Below are 21,674 nucleotides of genomic sequence, written 5' to 3' on the forward strand. Positions count from 1 at the left end.
CGTGAACGCCGGGCAGTAGACAAAGAGGACATGAGAAGACAGAGGCATATAGGAGAGTCTTTTTAAAAAAATATTTTCATTTTTTTACATAGAGGAAGGGAGAGGGATAGTTAGAAACATCATGAGAGAGAAACATCGATCAGCTGCCTCCTGCACACCCCCTACTGGGGATGTGCTGCAACCAAGGTACATGCCCTGGACTGGGACCCTTCAGTCCGCAGGCTGTTCTCTATCCACTGAGCCAAACCGGTTAGGGCAGGAGAGTCTCTTTTGCAGGCCATGTAGCCATTGCTAACAAGGAGCCAGCAGACAAAACGGTGCTTCAAAGTAGCTTCACACAGTGGCTGCGCCAAGCAGCCCTTGCTAATACAGTAGCAAACAGGAGCCATACCAAGCAGCCACCCACTGGCTGGTTAGTAACACGTTTATACTAACTTAGACACAAAGGCTTCCTGCCGAGTAGTGACATCAGTATTTGGGTTATAGTAAGGTACTCCTGCCCAGTGTGTACAGTACAATCTCTGTGTCCTTGCTTAGATTGGCCTTGAACATCCTGATTAGGATTCTCCTGCTCAGATTGGCCTTGAACATCCGGCGTACTCTGATGAGGCTCCCACAGGCACTATCTCAGTCATGGCCCAAGTTTAAGTGTTCTCAAAACTGACTTATCAGAAGGAGGAAAAAGTGTCATGAATGTGACATAACCGTTCTCTCAGGAATAACACTTAATTCACAGAAAACTTAACTGCAACCCTAGAGGAGCTGCATGGGAACCACAGGCTCAGATATTTCAGCCAAGAAAGCTGCTGGTGCCAAAAAGACCTCAGAGGAGAAACCAAGTCAAATTAAACTGTTTGTGATGTGAAAGCCATTTCCAACACTGTTTTTAAAGGTTGTCTAGTGCTGACATGAATGTTTGTTTTGATTCCTGTATTTGAGGATTGCAGCTTAACCTCTATGCCACAAAACCGTTTTCCATATAAGAGTTGTCTGAGACAGAACTGTCATCCACCTTCTACAGTGGCCGAATTTGACTGGCTGTCAGTTACTGTTCGTAGAAATGTTCTGGAAGTAAGGGGTGAGGGCTGTTTCCACCCACAGCTCATCCACTTCTTTGTAGTAATAAGCTGAACTGTAGTAGATTATGTTCTTTCAAAGCTAGAACTGTTAAGTTTGCAAACAAGCATGACTGTTCCATTGCCAGTAATTTTATTCATGCCTTGGTCTTTTGGGTTTGCACCAGAAATTGGAATTGCTTGCAATTATATGTTTAGGTGGATTGAGGCTCAAAATTAATGATGACATTGAATAGTTTCTTAAAGCACCAAGTGGTTCAACTTTTGATGAATTAGAAATGATATGTTGTTTTTGTTTGTTTCATTTCAATATGCCAGTGATCTGTTAGGTGTGCTTTTTAAATGTTGTTCCAGCATTTGAACAGAAATGCCCTTAAATGTTGAGAGCCATTTACTATAAAGTAAAACTTGTCTAAATCCTTAAATGTGAAATGTGGAGAAATTAGTGAGTAGTAGTAGGAAATGTAGGATCAATATTGTCAGACATAAGTGCTTATCTCTCAGCCCAGTGATTTCCTACAGTTGATTTTGTCAGCAACTAACATGTAGCTGTAATGTTAATTATGTACTGATAGTGTAAGGTAACTATGAAATGGTAACTAATTACCTGAAAGAATCAGATCTGGAATGCCCTTTGATGTTATGATTACTTGTACACCTACAGTGTGATAGGATTGTATGACACTCATCTAAGGATTAATGGCTCTTCTGTAAACTTCTGATAATTTTCTTCTCGTTTTGATTCCAACAGCTGTCCAGAATGTGTTTGAATTCATACAGAAATAATATTGATATCTGAAAGCCATGTTGAACTTCTCTGAAGAAAGGGAAACAATGATTGCAGCTGGGGATTTGCAGGAATTTGTTCCTTTTGGTCGAGACCACTGCAGACACCACCCTAATGCTTTGAACCTTCAGCTTCGGCAGCTGCAGCCAGCCTCTGAGTTGTGGTCGTCTGATGGTGCTGCTGGCTTGGTGGGATCCCTGCAGGAGGTTACAATCCACGAAAAACAGAAGGTTTTATCAAGGTTCTCAGTTTGCTTTTGAAATGTAGAGAGATTCGATCTACTTGTAATTTAAGGCTACCCAGATGCAACTGAGAAATGAGTATGATGCTACTTCTAGGGTATTGGTTAAGATTTGGTCATTTTTATCAAAGCTAAAAATAATGACCTTAATTGTATTATAGTGTCATGGCTGTTTAGACATATAACTCAGGGATTTATAATGAGAGTCACTATGATTATGGTCCATTTAAATCTCTTTTTCTTCACTTAGTATGTGGGACCAGATTTCATGTTATTTGATGGTTAGATAGTCGAGTTAGCAATGGTCCCTGCTGCCAAAAACTTACATGTTTCTAGAGGAGAAAAGAAATGCCACATAAGTAGATACAGTACTAGTTTTTAAATAGGGGAATGAGAAGTAAGTGCATGTTAAACAGTCAGTCTTTCTCATCTTAATTCCATTTCTGTATCCCTTTTGGGATACCAAAATTTCCAGGAGCGGAAGTCTGTAGTTAGGAATCCAAACCTTTCTCTGCCCTGTTCATTTTGATGGTTGGCACAAGGGCAGGAAGGTGAATGTATATGCAGTTGTGAAGCAGGGAAGTCTGCATGGTGGGTAAGCTCCCCCAGTGTCCCATGTGCACTTCACTGCCCCCTCTGCTTCACCCCCCATATGCTTCATATGTCTTTAGTCTCCCAAGAATGTTGGTTTAATTTTTGGATATATAGGTAAGGTCTAGTTTTTGTTTATTTATGTTTTTGGCAGCATAAAATGGTAATGTAATAATAAAATACTTAATATAGAGAATTCTTGAGGTAAATTCCCATTTTTGAAATCCTGTAAGATACAGTATGATACATACACCCACACCCCCCTCCTCTGTTAATCAGTGGCACCAAACCTAAGAGTTGGGCTTGGACTGAGTCTTACTCCACAGACAGAGTAGGAGACTTGTATCTGGATTGCTGTTCAATTTTAATTAATAAATCTTGCTCCATAATGTTGCAAAAGAAATAAAAACCGCGTAAACATGTCTTACGTATGTAAATTTTTAAGGAAAGCTGGCAGTTAAGGAGAGGCGGAAGTGAAATTGGAGAAGTGGATTATGACGAGGAACTCTATGTGGCTGGAAATATGGTGATCTGGAGCAAAGGAAGTAAAAGCCAGGCATTGGCTCTTTACAAGGCCTTTACAGTTGATAGTCCTGTTCAACAGGTGAGTTGATTTGAATTTTAGTATTTGATTGATTATTGAGTAATTTTTTTAAAAAAACAAAGTTTTTATCCTAAAATTTAACAGAAATAATAAAAACAATATATAATGATCCCAGTAGCTAGATATATGTTTTAACATGTAGTGAAGATAATGGTAGGGAAATAAGCATTTCATTTATTTTCTATATCATCATTTTTTGCACTGTTCTTTATCAATTTCATGGTAATGTTTAAACACTTGAGTAATTCAATTAGTTATTGCCAAAAAAATTTATAAGACTTAAATTTAAGGGTATAAGAATATATTAGCACATGATTATATTTGGTTGCAAAGTGTTAAATAAATAAAAATCAAGTTCATAGTAAAAATACTCAGAGAGTAAGGGAAAGGAAAAAAAAATAATTTGCTGAGGAAGATGGCGGCGGTATAGGCAGACGCGTCCCAGGTCGTGTCCCTGAGCAAATGGAGTGAGCAGCTGAAACTAGTAACATCCACCCCGAATTGGCGAAATTCCTCAGCTGGCGAGACGGTTTGCAGCCGGGAAGAGCAGAACTCCCCTGGAAAGGTAAAAAAAAAAACAGGGATTTGGGCAGGAAAGTTTGCCAGACCTCTGAGCCCAGAGAGTCGGAGGGAGACCGCGTGGCAGACAGCCGCGTCCCTTGGGACAGGCACAGCCCCTAACAGGGGAAAGGAGAACCGCGGGATTCCTGGCGCTGCCGGGGGAATTGAGAGCTCGGTCTGTGATCACAGAGGACTGAGCCTAAAGGGGGCAGCCTGAAGAGCTGACCAGACCATGCAGTCCCGGTAAGAGAAGAAGCTTACAGAAACCAAGCCTTCCCCGTTTCCGCGGCCGGCGTTTGTTTGTTTGTTTTCACTGAACCCTGTTCATGGGACATTTCGGATACAGACACTCACCTGTGCTGAAGAGAGGGAGAGTGTGCGGAGGAGTGGAATCTGGGGAGAGACTGAGGAGAGAAGGGGGGCCGGGAGAGGTGGCAGCGAATTGAGTGCTGAGACACCCCTGAGCCCAGGGCTGAGGCAGCCATTCTTTCCGGAGAGTGAGACTCCTCCCCCCAGCCCCCAGGCAAGGAGCACAGCCACACCCAGATTCCACCCTGTAGGAGATCAAGGATTAAAATAACCTGATCAGTCCCTGGGAGTTAACAGGGTCTGGCCTATAGAGGGATTTTCAATCCCAGCAACAACACAGCACTGGTAACTCTTACGCAGCCAGCTCTGGGCAGTGAACTTCCACTGGACAGAGAGGCCCTGTAGCCTCAGAGGCCAACCCCAGAACACTGCCACCCAGAGGCTGACCCACAAACTGACTCTTTGCTAAACACAAAATAAGGCAGTCTGGGAAACAAATGCGGCTTGCTTTAAAATAAGGACTGTGGTTTACAACACAGAGGAACAGTGTATCGCAGGGAAACTCAACACTCTCCTGAATACCTGGCAGGTCTAAGGCGAGCCACACTGAAGAATAGAAGAACCGAAGGACCTTCACTACTGCAATATTTTTTTTTTCTTTTTTCACCTTTTAACTAAGAAACCAATTTTTTTTCTTTTTTTTTCTTTTCCTCTTCTTCTTCTTTTTTTTCTTCTTTATTCCATCACCTGATTTTACCCTTTTAATTACTACCTTCTTATTTTTAACCAGTATTATTACTGCTACCATTTTACCATTTTTTTTTTAAGTGCCATTTTATTTTCTCTTTATTTTATTTTGGGATTAGTGTTCTCCATTCTATTTTCATCGTTATATTATTGGTTGTTTCTAATTTGCATTCATCTCCAGGGAGCTGTTGCTGGAATTTATTGGGATTAATGGCTGTTCTATAGGAGTATTCTCCTCATATAAAAAAGTCTCTTCCCCTCTTCCACTTCATTCTCTCTTTTCGCTCTTTTTTTTTCTTTTCCTTTCTTTTCTCGCTTTTACTTTCCCCCCTCCTTTTTCCCAATTTCATTTTTGCACTCCTTTTTTTGGTCCCCAATTTTCTTTTCTTTTTTCTCTTTTCTCTTTTTCTCTTCCTTCTTCCTAATCCCCTAATTCTCTTAATTCAGGTGGTCACCTTTATTTGGGGTTATTAATATCGTGAATATATTTGTGTATAGTGCCTGGTACGTGGTGCCTTGTTGTGTTGTATTTTGTGCCTTTAAATCAACGCAGCAGATCCAAGCAACAGCAACCTCCTGAGCACCACACCCTCTGCTGAGGAACAGCAGCTGTACGTGAAACCTCGCCCCACCAGCCAGAAGAGCCACCACAGCTGTGAACAGCACCCACCAGAGGAGTTGCTGCCAACTGAAGAGCAGCTGCTACCGCAACCGCCCGAAGAGCAACCGCAGACCAAGGAGTCACTGCCACCAAGGGAGCAGCCACTGAACGACTCAACGTCTAGATATGTCAGTGAGATCAAACATGGGTAGACAAAGAAACCCCCAAAGGAAAGAGAAAAAAATGAAAAGACAGGAGGAGAGCCTAAGGGAGCTTTGGGACAACATGAAACGAAACAACATACGAATAATAGGGGTACCAGAACAACAGAAGGATGAACAAGGATTAGAAAACCTATTAGAAGAAATAATATCAGAAAACTTCCCTGAGGTGGGGAAGAAAAAAGTCACACAAGCCCAGAGAGTCCCAAACAAGGTGAACCCAAAAAGACCCACACCAAGACACATCATAATTACCATGGCAAATGTTCAGGACAAAGAGAGAATCTTACAGGCTGCAAGAGAGAGACGGAAAGTTACATACAAGGGATCTCCCATTAGATTGTCAAATGATTTCTCAACAGAAACACATCAGGCCAGAAAAGAATGGACGGAAATTTACAAAGTGATGCAAAGCAAAGGACTGAATCCAAGAATACTCTATCCAGCAAGGCTATCATTCAAACTTGAAGGGGAAATAAGAAGCTTCACAGACAAAAAAAGGCTAAGGGAGTTTATCACCACCAAGCCAGCAATGCAAGGAATGCTAAAGGGACTGGTATAAAAATAAGAAATAAAAAGCTCAGAAAGAAAACAGCCACACAAAAACAGAAATGCCTACAAACAAGTACCTTTCAATAATAACTTTAAACGTAAACGGACTAAATGCTCCAAACAAAAGACATCGAGTGGCTGAATGGATAAAAAAACATGACCCATACATCTGCTGTCTACAAGAAACCCACCTCATTAGAAGGGACTCACACAGACTGAAAGTGAAAGGATAGAAACATATCTTTCAGGCAAATGGAAAGGAAAAGAAAGCTGGGGTAGCAATACTTATATCGGACAAAATAGACCTCAAAGTGAAGGCCATAACAAGAGATAAGGAAGGCCACTTCATAATACTAAAGGGATCAATACAACAAGAAGATATAACCCTGGTAAACATATATGCACCCAATGCAGGAGCACCCAAATTCATAAAAAAACTCCTGGAAGATATCAAAGGAGACATCGACAACAATACAATCATAGTAGGGGACTTTAATACACCACTGACAGCACTGGATAAGTCCTCTAGACAAATAATCAGCAAAGATACAGCAATCCTAAATGACTCACTAGATCAGATGGACTTAATAGACATCTTCAGAACACTTCACCCGAAAGCCAGGGAATATACATTCTACTCAAATGCTCATAGGACTTATTCAAAAATAGACCATATATTGGGTCACAAGCAAAGTATCCCCAAATTCAAGAAAATTGAAATCATAAAAAGCGTCTTCGCAGACCACGATGGCATAATATTAGAAATAAACTACAATAAAAACAACCCAAAATACTCAAACACCTGGAAGCTGAATAGCATGCTATTAAATATTGATTGGGTTACCAATGAAATCAAAGAAGAAATTCGAAACATCCTGGAAACTAATGACAATGAAAACACAACAATCCAAAACCTATGGGACACAATGAAAGCAGTCCTGAGAGGGAAGTTTATAGCTCTACAGGCCTATCTCAACAAACAAGAAAAAATGGTAGTAAATCATCTAACTCTACAACTCAAAGAATTAGAAAGAGAGCAACAAGAAAACCCCAGAGTGAGCAGAAGGAAGGAGATAATAAAGATTAGAGCAGAAATAAATGACATAGAGACCAAAAAAACAATACAGAAAATCAATGAAACCAAGAGCTGGTTCTTTGAAAGGATAAACAAGATTGACAAACCTCTAGCCAGACTCACCAAGAAGCAAAGAGAGAGGACCCAAATAAACAAAATCAGAAACGATAGAGGCGAAATAACAACAGACCCCACAGAAATACAAATGATTGTTAAAAAATACTATGGACAGCTCTACTCCAACAAACTAGACAACCTGGAGGAAATGGACAAATTCCTAGAAAAATACAACATTCCAAAACTCAATCAGGAAGAATCTAAAAATCTCAACAGGCCAATAACTATGGAAGAAATTGAAGCAGTCATCAAAAAGCTTCCAGCAAACAAAAGCCCAGGACCAGACGGCTTCACAGGGGAGTTTTACCAAACATTCAAGGAAGAACTAAAACCTATCCTCCTCAGACTACTACAAAAAATTCAAGAGGAAGGAACACTTCCAAGCTCATTCTATGAAGCCAGCATCACCCTAATACCAAAACCAGGTAAAGACAACACAATGAAAGAGAATTACAGGCCAATATCCCTCATGAACATAGATGACAAAATCCTCAACAAAATCTTAGCAAATCGGATCCAGCAGTACATCAGAAAGATCATACACCATGACCAAGTAGGATTTATCCCAGGGATGCAAGGATGGTACAATATCTGCAAATCAATAAATGTGATACATCACATAAACAAATTGAAAGAAAAAAACCACATGGTCATATCAATTGATGCAGAAAAAGCATTTGACAAAATTCAACACCCATTTTTGATAAAAGCTCTCAGCAAGGTGGGAGTAGAAGGATCATACCTCAACATAATAAAAGCCATATATGACAGGCCCACAGCCAACATCATACTCAATGGACAAAAACTAACACCATTTCCCCTAAGAACAGGAACAAGACAGGGATGCCCCCTCTCACCACTCCTGTTCAACATAGTACTGGAAGTGTTAGCCATTGCAATTCGGCAAGAAGAAGAAATAAAAGGCATCCAAATTGGAAAAGAGGAAGTAAAACTGTCCTTATTTGCAGACGACATGATATTATACATACAAAACCCTAGAGACTCCATCAAAAAGCTACTGGACTTAATACATGAATTTGGCAATGTAGCAGGATACAAAATTAACCCCAAGGAATCCGAGGCATTTCTATACACCAATAGTGAACTTTCAGAAAGAGAGATTATAAAAACAATCCCGTTTACCATCGCACCAAAAAAATTAAGCTACCTAGGAATAAACTTAACTAAAGAGGTAAAAGACCTCTACTCAGAAAACTACAGGACGTTGAAAAAAGATATAGAGGAAGACATAAACAGATGGAAGAACATACCGTGTTCATGGATTGGTAGAATCAACATCATTAAAATGTCCATACTACCCAAAGCAATCTATAAATTCAACGCACTTCCCATTAAAATACCAACAGCATACTTCAGAGATCTAGAACAAACTCTCCAAAAATTCATCTGGAATAAAAAAAGACCTCGAATAGCTGCAGCAATCCTGAAAAAGACCAAAGTAGGTGGGATCTCAATACCAGATATCAAGATGTATTACAAAGCCACTGTTCTCAAAACTGCCTGGTACTGGCACAAGAATAGGCATATAGATCAATGGAATAGAATAGAGAGCCCAGAAATCGGCCCGAACCAATATGCTCAATTAATATTTGACAAAGGAGGCAAGAACATACAATGGAGCCAAGATAGTCTCTTCAATAAATGGTGCTGGGAAAATTGGACAGATATATGCAAGAAAATGAAACTAGACCACCAACTTACACCATACACAAAAATAAACTCAAAATGGATAAAGGACTTAAATGTATGACAGGAAACCATAAAAATTCTAGAAGAATCCAAAGGCAACAAAATCTCAGACATATGCCGAAGCAATTTCTTCACTGATACAGCTCCTAGGGCACTTGAAACGAAAGAGAAAATGAACAAATGGGACTACATCAAAATAAAAAGCTTCTGCACAGCAAAAGAAACCATCAACAAAACAACGAGAAAACCCACTGTGTGGGAAAACATATTTGCCAATGTCATATCCGATAAGGGCCTAATCTCCAAAATTTATAGGGAACTCATACAACTTAACAAAAGGAAGATAAACAATCCAATCAACAAATGGGCAAAGGACCTAAATAGACACCTTTCAAAAGAGGACATTCAGAAAGCCAAGAGACATATGAAAACATGCTCAAAGTCACTAATCATCGGAGAGATGCAAATCAAAACAACAATGAGGTACCATCTCACACCTGTCAGACTGGCTATCATCAACAAATCAACAAAGGACAAGTGCTGGAGAGGATGTGGAGAAAAAGGAACACTTGTGCACTGCTGGTGGGAATGCAGACTGGTGCAGCCACTATGGAAGACAGTATGGAGTTTCCTTAAAAAACTGAAAATGGAACTCCCATTTGACCCTGTGATCCCACTTCTAGGAATATATCCCAAGAAACCAGAAGCACCAATCAGAAAGGATATATGCACCCCTATGTTCATAGCAGCACAATTCACCATAGCTAAGATCTGGAAACAGCCTAAGTGCCCATCAGTAGATGAATGGATTAGAAAACTGTGGTACATCTACACGATGGAATACTATGCTGCTCTCAAAAGGAAGGAACTCTTACCATTTGCAACGTCATGGATGGAACTGGAGAGCATTATGCTAAGTGAAATAAGCCAGTCAATGAAGGAAAAATACCACATGGTCTCACTCATTCATGGATAATAGAGACCATTATAAACTTTTGAACAATAATAGATACAGAGGCAGAGCTGCCTCAAACAGATTGTCAAACTGCAGCAGGAAGGCTGGGGAGGGTTGCGGGGCAGGAGGTAGGGGGGTAAGAGATCAACTAAAGGACTTGTATGCATGCATAGAAGCATAACCAGTGGACATAAGACATTGGGGGATAGGGGAGGCTAGGGGACTGTCTAGGGCGGGGGGATAAAATGGACACATATGTAATACCCTTTGTAATACTTTAAGCAAAAAAAAAAAAAATAATTTGCTGTCATTGCACATGCTTGGGTTGCTGGCTTGATCCCCAGTAGGGGGCATGCAGGAGGCAGCCAATCAAAGTTTCTCATCATTGCTGTTTCTATCTATCGCTTCCACTCTGAAGTTAATGAAAATATATTTATATATGTATTTATATTTCATAAATTTATGTATAAATTTATATGTACATTTATTTATATGTAAACTACATATATTTCTAACTGATTATAAAAAAAGAATAGAAACAAATAAAAATTAGTAATTAAAGGGAGAGAATTAAGCATTTGCCCTGACTTTTTAGGAAGCCTTGCAGTTCATCTCCTGTTAATAAAGGAAAACCCTTATTTAAAGAAGAACGCCCCCTAATAAATATAGAAGGAATGGTAGAATTTGAAAATCGCTATTCTGTGTAACCTCTTACTCCAGTGTAACCTCTGATTCAGACAAGGATTGTAAATGGGATAGTAATGCCATTGCGTGAAAGGTGTTAGCATGGCACCGAGGTGTCACCCAAAGTGAAGAAACAAATGCATCTCTACTTTGAAGCTGCATGTTGTTCTCCACCTCCACAACCTGGTGGGTTTACCATCACTGATAGGGGACAGAGGACTCTTTTATACCTACAGCTATAATGTGGCATGGAGACATGATGTCATCTACTCAGTTTTCTTCCCCAAAATATTTGACATGAATATGTAGACCTAACTTCCAGTTATAGGAAGTATGGGGGCTAGAGGATCAGTTTGTAAAATGAGATGAGGAATGGATGGAGGTACAGATGAAACAAGAACCACCAGAAATTGGGAATTATTGAAAATGGCTGTTGGAGATTTATTATGTTACTCTGTTTACTTTGTATATATATGAAATTTTCTATAATAAAGACTTAAAGAAAAAACCACTATGAGATACAATTAGACAAATCCAGAATATGGGATAGTCTACATTCTGGTCTCCTTAAAGAGTTAGTCATGGAGGGGGAAAAAGGTGGGGCCTATTCTAGGTTAAAAGAGACTAAAGGGCATCACCAAATGCAATATTTTTTGCACCATTTTGAATGAACTTTGATTGAGTCCTGGTTCTAGAAAATTATCTTAAAAAAACATTTTGGGGAAAATTTGAAAAAGTTGCAAATGGACTGAATATTAGGCGATGTTAGAAAAATTTTTTCTTAGGCAAGATGATGGTTTTGTGGTGTATAGGAGAGAATATTTATTTTGGGGAAATGCATGATGAAGTCATGATGTGGGGGATTTTCAGGTAGTCAGCACCCCCCACTCAAATCCCTCACATGCACATAAGCAGATATGGCATAATGGTAACCACAGTTAGATTTATTTGTTTATTTTTAAAACATTTTTTATTGATTTTAGGGAGGAAGGGAGAGGGAGAGAGAGAGAGAGGAACATCAGTAACATCAATGGTAAGAAGAGAATCATTGATTGGCTGCCTCCTGCATGCCCACTACTAGGGATTGAGCCCGCAACCTGGGTATGTGCCCTTGACTGGAATCAAACGCAGGACCAGTCCGCAGGCCGATGCTCTATCCACTGAGCCAAATAGGCTAGGCCTTAACAATTGATAGATTTAGATGAAACAGTTGTTCACTGTATTATTTCAACTTTTCTTACTGAATATTTTTAGAAAAAAAGTTTTGGGGCGAGGGAGAATATATTTATAGCAGTTGAATTAATTATTGGGCTATTGACAAGAGATTTCAAGACTTTTTGACTAATGTTAAATTCCTTAGTGGTAAGCACTGCAATCTTGGTACCTGGACATTGCTTTTTTGTGTTTTCCCCCATTAACTGTTTCCTGATGAACATTGTACCCTTCTAACAATATACTGGGAACGATAAACTGAATTATTCCTAAACTTGAGGGCATGTGTAAAAGCATTTCTGTCCAGGAGTGTTGAAGCCAGTGACCATTTTTTTAAAAATATATTTTTATTGATTTCAGAGAGGAAGGGAGAGGGATAGAAAGATAGAAACATCAATGATGAGAGAGAATCATTGATCGGCTGCCTCCTGCACGCCCCCTACTGGGGATTGAGCCTGCAACCCGGGCATGTGCCCTTGACTGGAATCGAACCTGGGACCATTCAGTCTACAGGCTAACGCTCTATCCACTGAGCCAAACCAGCTAGGGCGCCAGTGACCATTTTGATGATATTTCCGCCCCGCCCTCCCTCCCACCCCCATGTAACCATATGGTTAGTGTAGTTGTGAAAGTGGCATGACGATATCCAACAAGTGTTTGGTTTTTTGTTTGTTTTTTTTTCTAATATGTATTTTTATTTTTCAGAGAGGAAGGGAGAGGGAGAGAGAGATAGAAACATCAATGATGAGAGAGAATCATTGATTGGCTGCCTCCTGCACAACCCACACTGGGGATCGAGGCTGCAACTCAAACATATGCCCTGACCTGGAATCAAACTGTAACCTCCTGGTTCATTGGTCGATGCTTAACCACAGAGCCATGCTGGCTGGGCTCAAACTAATTCTTTGCTTCTATGTTTCCATCTTAAATTCTCCAAAGGATGATTGCATGTTTACTAGATTCCATGGATGTGCAGTTAGATGAATTGTCTCTTTTGTCTCCTTTATCTTAAGATTGCTTGTAAATAGAACGATAAGATTTTTAATTTCAGTCCTTTTGGTCTGGAAAACATATTGTTCTTTAGTCTTCTTACTATATGGGGGAAGATATTTTGTATTTGGTTAGGAATCAATACCAGGTGTATGTGACTCAGATTTAGTTGAACAAATAAATAGATAACTAAAATGCTGTATGCAGATAAATTAAAATGCCAAATAATACCTGTGTGTCCACAGTGTGGTGAGAGTCAGGGGACTGGCTCTGAAGGAAGGATTTCTCAAAGAAGTTGCTGATTGAACTGGAAGTTGGGAAAAGAAGGGCATTCTAGGCAGAGCGAATCAGCCAAACGATTTATGGAAAAACATATTTTCTAAGTTCAGAACGGATGTACTCAGGGTTTGGGTGTGGAGAGATGCTTGCAGGTGCTGAGTGGATCCAAACTGAAGGGCCTTGTTTGTACCTGGGAACTTGAAATTTAAACTGTACACAGAAGGAGCCTGTTAAGGATGTTAAAATGGAAAGTACATCTTCAGTTCTGTATTTTGAGAGGTTATGACTTTGGTGGCAATGTGTAGGATGTGTAGGATTGGCTGGAGAGTAGAGAGACTGTTGTCAAGGATACTGTTCTATGATAGTTCAGGGGGAAAAGATTGGCTCTGAAGAGAGAAGACAGAGATGAGAGACAGAGCTGAGGGAATGTGCAAGTCCTGAGACATCCATCAGGAGTAAGGGAGAGTATGAAAATACTATTGGGAAGTCCTACAACTAGGAGGAAAGAGAAACGCATACGGATACTCAGAGGAGGCGCAGTGCTGAAGTCAAATTCTGAGGTGCGGAGTGCGCGGGCTGGCGGCGGAGGGCGCGGTTGGCGTTTTCAATCGGGAGGGAGTCGCAGACTCTGAGCTCCAGATACAGGCGAGTCTTTAGGGACCCAGACTCAAACGGGAGAAGCGGGACTGTCTGGCTTCGGTCAGAGCGAGTGCAGCTTTCTCTCCGAGGTTTGCAGCGGGTGCTGGGACTCAGAGAGGCAGAGCCCCTGGGGACAGGACTGAGAGCCGCCATAACTGCTCTCTCCGGCCCACCCTGTTGATCCTGTGCGACCCGCCCGGCCCAAGCCCTGCACAGAGGCATTTGCCGGATAGCCTCAGGCAAATGCCAGATTAGCACCTCCCTAGAGGACAGAAGTTCTCTCACTGAAGACACAGCTGATTCTCATAGCCACTTGGCCTGGAGGTCAAACCCTCCCTGGTATTAGCTACAACAATCAAGGTTTAACTATAAGACTGCACACAAAGACCACTAGGGGGTGCACCAAGGAAACATAACAAAATGCGGAGACAAAGAAACAGGACAAAATTGTCAATGGAAGATATAGAGTTCAGAACCACACTTTTAAGGTCTCTCAAGAACTGTTTAGAAGCCGCCGATAAACTTAATGAGATCTACAAGAAAACTAATGAGACCCTCGATATTATATTGGGGAACCAACTAGAAATTAAGCATACACGGACTGAAATAACGAATATTATACAGACTCCCGACAGCAGACCAGAGGAGCGCAAGAATCAAGTCAATGATTTGAAATGCGAGGAAGCAAAAAACACCCAACCGGAAAAGCAAAATGAAAAAAGAATCCAAAAATGCGAGGATAGTGTAAGGAGCCTCTGGGACAGCTTCAAGTGTACCAACATCAGAATTATAGGGGTGCCAGAAGAAGAGAGAGAGCAAGATATTGAAAACCTACTTGAAGAAATAATGACAGAAAACTTCCCCCACCCTGGTGAAAGAAATGGACTTACAGGTCCAAGAAGCGTGGAGAACCCCAAACAAAAGGAATCCAAAGAGGACCACACCAAGACACATCATAATTAAAATGCCAAGAGCAAAAGATAAAGAGAGAATCTTAAAAACAGCAAGAGAAAGAAACTCAGTTACCTACAAGGGAATACCCATATGACTGTCAGCTGATTTCTCAACAGAAACTTTGCAGGCCAGAAGGGAGTGGCAAGAAATATTCAAAGTGATGAATACCAAGAACCTACAACCAAGATTACTTTATCCAGCAAAGCTATCATTCAGAATTGAAGGTCAGATAAAGAGCTTCACAGATAAGGAAAAGCTAAAGGAGTTCATCACCACCAAACCAGGATTATATGAAATGCTGAAAGGTATCCTTTAAGAAGAGGAAGAGGAAGAGGAAGAAAAAGGTAAAGATACAAATTATGAACAACAAATATGCATCTATCAACAAGTGAATCTAAGAATCAAGTGAATAAATAATCTGATGAACAGAATGAACTGGTGATTATAATAGAATCAGGGACATAGAAGGGGCATGGACTGACTATTCTTGGGGGGGAAAGGGGTGTGGGAGATGCGGGAAGAGACTGGACAAAAATCGTGCACCTATGGATGAGGACAGTGGGTGGGGAGTGAGGGTGGAGGGTGGGGCGGGAACTGGGAGGAGGGGAGTTATGGGGGGGAAAAAAGAGGAACAAATGTAATAATCTGAACAATAAAGATTTAATTAAAAAAAAAAAAAAGAAACTACTATTGGGGTGGGGATGGGAGTGGCCTGGAAGAGATTAATGCGGGGAAAGGAGGACCTATGTAATACTTTCAACAATATAGATTTAAAAAATAAAAATAAAATAAAATACTATCTGCTTTTAGAGACTGGGAGGATGGGATTTCATAAAAGGAAGCTGAGTCAATAATAGGTACAGTGTAGATTTGAGACATTTCAGGTGGGAGTGCAGCTCTAATGCCGGTTTTTCCTAAATTCAACAACCACAGATCAGACAATTCAATTTAAAACTGGACAGAGGGCTTGAACGGGAATTTCTCTAAAGATATGTACATGGCCAATGAGCACATGAAACAGTGCTCAGCATGTTTAATCATTAGGCAAATGCAAATCAAAACCACAGTGAGATATCATGTCATACCTACTGAGATGACTGATATATTAAACAATGAAAAAAATAAGTGAGGATGTTGAAACTGGAACCCTGTGATTACTGGTGGAAAAGTAAAAAATGCCACTGTTGGAAACCATTTGCTGTTTCTCAAAAAGTTAAACCTAGGCAGGGTGGAGGGGATCAATGGGGGATAGAAAGGGACATCTATAATATTTTCAACAATAAATTTCAAGATAAATTAGGGGGGGGGTTAAACCTAGAATCACCATATGATTCAACAATTCCCCTTTTGGGTATATATACACAAAAGACAGAAGCATCGATCAGATGCTCAAACCTCAGAGGGAAGGTAGGGGAGGGTGGGGGTAAGGGATAGAGGTCAACCAAAGGACTTGTATACATGCATATAAGCATAACCAATGGACACAGACCCAGGGGAGTGATTTCATGAATGGGAGTGGGGTGGGGGGCAATGGAGGAATAAGGACATATATGTAATACCTTAATAAAAAATGTTGAAATAAAAAGAAAAGATTTGAAAGCAGGGACTCAGTCGAACACCAGTGTTCATAGCAGCATTATTCACAATAGTTGAAATTGGAAACAACCCCAATGTGTATGGAGAGATGACTGGATATACAATATGTGGTATATGCCTACAACGAAATATTTAGCCTTTAAAATGAAGGAAATTCTGAGATGTGCTACAACATGGATGAACCTTGAGGATGTTATACCCAACATAACATAAATACTGTATAATTCCACCTTCATGGGGTACTTTGCTTCGAATAGGTAAATTCATAAGGACAGAAAATATAATAGAAGCTGAGGGAGGGAGAAAGGGGGAGTTGTTGAATTGGCAGTTTCTGTTTGGGATAATGGAAAAGTTCTGGAAATGGATAGCATTGAGGTTACACAACTTTATGAATGAATGTATTTAATGGTACTGAATTTGTACACCATAAATGGTTAAAATGGTAAATTTTACATTATGTATATTTAACCACAATTAAAAAACCCATAAAATACCATTAAATAATTTCAAGTAAGGCATGCTAGTGAAAGTTGAATGGCATTTCCTAGTTATGTTTTGCAAGATGAAAGGGAAAGTTTAGTTTTTCTAAAGATTTTTTTCTGACTGTCTAAGAATGATGAGATCATTAAGAAACCTGTAGGTTATGAATAGCTCTTCTGGTAATCTTTAGTTTTATAAAGGACATAAGGTCAATACAGGTTGAGCCACGGTTTGAGGACACTTTTCTGGCAAGGCTTCTATCTAGTAGATTTTTAAATTTTTGTCTACTCTTTTCTTAAAATTTATTTACACACATACTTTATCTTTTCTTATAATATTTATCATTAATCTGTTTAATTTTATTTTACCTTTTTTAGTTCCCATGGTGCATGTGTTGAGCTGGTGAGAAGATAGTATATAGCTATATGTCATAATTATTTATTTATTTATTTTTAAAATCTTTCCTTTTGAAAGTATTATAGATGTCCCCCCCCTTTTTAAAAATATATCTTATTGATTTCTTACAGAGAGCAAGGGAGAGAGATAGAGAGTTAGAAACATCCATGAGAAACATCGATCAGCTGCCTCCTGCACACCCCCTGGGGATGTGCCCGCAAACCAGGTACATGCCCTTGACCAGAATCGAACCTGGGACCTTTCAGTCTGCAGGCCTACGCTCTATCCACTGAGCCAAACCGGTTTCGGCGTCCCCCCTTTGTTATTGTTCCCTTCTAGCTCACCATAATTCTTATTTAGATACTATTTGTTAATAGGCTATTATTTAGATGCAATTCTTAGATAAGCATTTTGTTTTAATTTTAGGCATTTATCATATCACAGGGTAAGTCTGAAAAAGCCTACAATAAGTTTCTTTTTAGAATTTTATTGAACTTTTTGATTCCAAATGTATACCTCTTTTTTTTGTTGTTGTTCAAAACAAAATGAATAATTGTGGTTTTGTCTAAGCATTTTTATATTATTCATTAAAGGAAGAGTCCCACATCTCCTTCTGGAGAAGGTGCTGTGGAGACTGTGGAAATGACATGAAAGAGCCTCAAATCTCGTGGAGAAAGTGCTTTGGAGACTGGAAATGACAACAGAGGATTTAGAAGATCACTAAAGTTATTTAGGTGTTTTGATATTCCTTTCATTTTCCAGCATTGTGATTACTTAATTTTTAAAATGTTTTAATTGATTTCAGGGACAGGAAGGGAGAGGGAGAGAGATAGAAATATCCTTGATGAGAGAGAATCATCAGTTGGCTGCCTCCTGCACACTCCCTCCTGGGAATAAAACCGGAAACCTGGGCATGTGCCCTGGTCAGGAATTGAACCATGACCTCTTGGTTCATGGATTGATGCTCAACCACTGAGCCACACCTGCTGGGCCAGCATTGGGATTTTTTTTTTTCATATTCTTAGATCAACTTAATGTGAAAATGGAACTTGAATGCTTTAATTGAACTTTTTATTGTTTAAAGCAGTGGTTCTCAACCTGTGGGTCGTGAGCCCTTTAGGGGTCGAATGACCCTTTCACAGGGGTCGCCTAATACCATGGGAAAACACATATATAATTACATATTGTTTTTGTGATTAATCACTATGCTTTAATTATGTTTAATTTGTAACAATGAAATTGGGGGTCAACATAACATGAGGAACTATATTAAAGGGGAAGGTTGAGTTTAACACTGGTTTAAAGTATTACATATGTCTCCTTCTCCCCCCATCGACCCCTCCTTGATCACTCCCACCCCCCTAATTACAAGGAGGCATGATTTAAAAAATCAATATCTGTTTCTTCTTCTCGGGATTGGGAGTATTTACTGAATTCAGACCACCACCAGAAGGTTGAGTCTCACCTTTTGAACAGATCTTTATGTCTGAATCCTTTGGAAAGTTTCTCAGATGAAGGATGAAGACTTGTCACAGAATCTCAGTCTGGATTCTTCTACACTTCTCTCACATACCTGCAATCTTTTTCCTTCTTCACTGGGTCTCTGAGGAGCCTAAATGGAATACTCTGATGGGAGAAGGAATTCATTCACTTGTTGACCCCCCTTGTTCAGTTGGCAAGGTAAATACTGTGTGTAGAGTGAAAACTTCCAGGAGTGCTCAGGTGACTCAGAAATTGGCCTTAAGAACCCAGAGCATTTTTTGCAAAACACAGAATTGTTTGAAGATATTGGCTATGTAAGGGCTTGTGAGTCATCTTTGTCCTAAGATCAGCAGGAAGCCAGGAAACATGGTAAATAAACACTGGGGGTGACCCTGTGCATTTCATGTTGACAAGCTGACTGCCTGCACTGTGGTTGAAGGTCTATAACAATACCTGCTATGCTGTAACAATACCTACATTCTAGTAGTGCTTACAGTTCAGAGAATTGCAGTTTAGCTAAATGAATTGTCAACAAGGCCAGGGAATCATGATCCCCATTAGTGATGAGAAAACCTGTCAGAGTGTGTTTCCAAGACCATGACGCTTGGTTAGCTGTGGGCTCTCTGCTGCACTTGTGCTGTTGCCTTCTGTGTCTTTCAGGTTCCTAGTGGATCTACGTTTAAATGGTGCTAACACTGCACTTTCACAGCCTTGCCAGCACTCTGTTTAACACTGAATTCTAAAGGTCACACACTTGGGTATTGTGACCCTTGATAATAAAATTGAATGGAATAAAAATATCAACATCTGAGTTAATATTACAGCACGTTTTCTAATTTTTGTGATCTTCCTTGAGATAAAGAAGTTGTATTCTGAGACATGGCACTTTTAAATTTTTTTATTTCTCTTAGGACAAATCATTACTATCATGAAAACTGTTTTATAATGAAATGATTTCCAACCCTAATAACGGGCTCTGGTATTTTTCACATATTTTATTTAGTTTTAAAACTTCACAGTGAATTAACTGGTATTTCCCCATTTTCTGGAGAAAATATTGAGGCTCTAGAGATGGTTTTTTGAAGATCAACAGCTAATAGGTAATGGAAGAGAACCGAGATCACAGTGTTTTTACAGTAGTTTCACCTGCACAAAATTTGTCTAGCAAAAGTAGTTGAGGTTGCACTTATCATACTGGGCACTGGAAAGTCCAGAAATAGAATAAAGGGGCTCTGGATTTGATTATCTTTTTTCTCATAAGTATGTTTTTAAATGGGAAAGTTCTACTGATGAATGCTAACTGTTGGGGGTAAATATTGTAATACCTTCCTAGTTATTTATATTTTATATGTTCTTGTTGTTGTAGGGACTAAAAATTGGAGTTTTACTTAGATCATTACTGCAAGGATTACACAATGCTTTTCAGAACAACTGAAGAAGTATGCACACTTGATCAAGGTAAGCATCTGTGTCATTAAAGGTTTTGTGAACAGTATGGTGACATTTGCTTGTATTTCGGTTATGTTTGGACTCTATGTTATAAACTCGCTTCTAAACAACATCGAGTACAGCCCAGCTGATGGGGTGTCAGGTCGTGTCACTTGTCTTGTACTCTCGTTCTTGAGGTCCCTTCCTTCCTCTCAGCTTCTCTCTCGCTTTCTCTCTGTGTGTGCGTCTCTGTCTGTGCCACTGACCTGTTGTTCTGTCTGGAAGCTGAGTCCACACCCTTTTCCTTACCACTTTAGTAAATCTTGGTTTTGGTAAGTTGTCCACTTTGTTCTGAGAGTGTCTTGGTCTGAGAAAAGATACGGCATATCGTGCTACTTTATTGTAACTTCTAGACATAAGCTGTCAAGTCCCATGAGTGGGATAGATTTCCACCTTGACATTCCTGATACGACGATTCTAGTGTGAAGCCATCCAGGTGAGCAGCAAGAGTACTAAGCCACATTGACTTCAGGGCCTCCTGATCCCATGTGTTCTCTGTGACCTGTCAACCTCTAGTATCGCCAGGTCCCTAAGCATTCTCTACCGGCAGCCCGAAGGATCTTTTGAAAATGTCAATATGATCATGTCTCTTCTGAAAACTGCCAGTGGTCTCCTATGGCCTTTAGAAATGAGTCCCAAATCCTTAGCGTGTCCGTCCAGGCCGTCCATGATCCGACCTTAGCTTCTTTTGCAGTCTTGTCTCTCCCTCACCCCTTTTCTGTGGTCACACTTTGAGATCCTCATTGGCATCACACTCTGCCAGCCCAGCTTAGAGCTGTGCCGTGCCCTTTATCCGGACGTCTCCCTCTGGAGTCGGTGGAAGGCTGGTGTTCTTTCCGGCATCTCCCATCCTTCCCCTGTCCTGCTCTCTGCTCCCATCTTTTTTTGTTTTTGTTTTCGTGTTTGTTGTTGTTGTTGTTTTGCAATACCATGAAATGCTACAACCTTGTCCACCCTCAGGAGTGTTAAGGATCTCATTCAGTGTGGAAGCTGAGAATTATAAGCAGCAGAATAGTGATGAAGCTAACAGTAGGGACTTGTCTTTCTCACAAAAGAACAAGTCCACAGGTAGGTGGATCCAATATTGAACTCAGCTGCTCAGTGATGTCAGGGTAAGCTCCCAGCATCAACGAGAGGAAAAAAATCCTCTCCTCGCTATTGTGCTTTATATCAGGGAGGAAAACAGTGTCTCAGAAATCAACTATGAGACTCTTGCGTGAACCCTTGGGCAGAACGCGCCAAATTGCAAGGGACATGGGGCAGTTTAGTGTCAAAGTGCTCCTGAAGGAGGTGCCTCAGCCCAGGAGGAGGTGGTGAGGGGAAGGGC

The 21,674-nt window shown here is 40.2% G+C and overlaps 1 long non-coding RNA gene across 3 annotated transcripts; it reads left to right on the top strand.

The window, feature by feature from the left end:
• Window positions 1-240: 240 nt before the first annotated feature.
• On the top strand, window positions 241-21,663 carry LOC118659626. 3 transcript variants are annotated; one of them, XR_004968649.1, is made up of 6 exons: window positions 241-2,093; window positions 3,141-3,299; window positions 17,971-18,111; window positions 18,801-19,057; window positions 20,226-20,317; window positions 21,308-21,663. It is a non-coding gene; the product is annotated as an uncharacterized LOC118659626 (long non-coding RNA). The 3 variants fall into 3 exon arrangements; XR_004968648.1 differs by having other exon boundaries at window positions 242-2,093; window positions 18,881-19,057; window positions 21,308-21,661; XR_004968650.1 differs by lacking the exon at window positions 18,801-19,057 and having other exon boundaries at window positions 243-2,093; window positions 21,308-21,662.
• Window positions 21,664-21,674: the final 11 nt, after the last annotated feature.

This window comes from Myotis myotis, unplaced genomic scaffold (genome assembly GCF_014108235.1).
Source record: "Myotis myotis isolate mMyoMyo1 unplaced genomic scaffold, mMyoMyo1.p scaffold_m19_p_62, whole genome shotgun sequence".
NCBI classification, from domain to species: Eukaryota; Metazoa; Chordata; class Mammalia; order Chiroptera; family Vespertilionidae; genus Myotis; species Myotis myotis.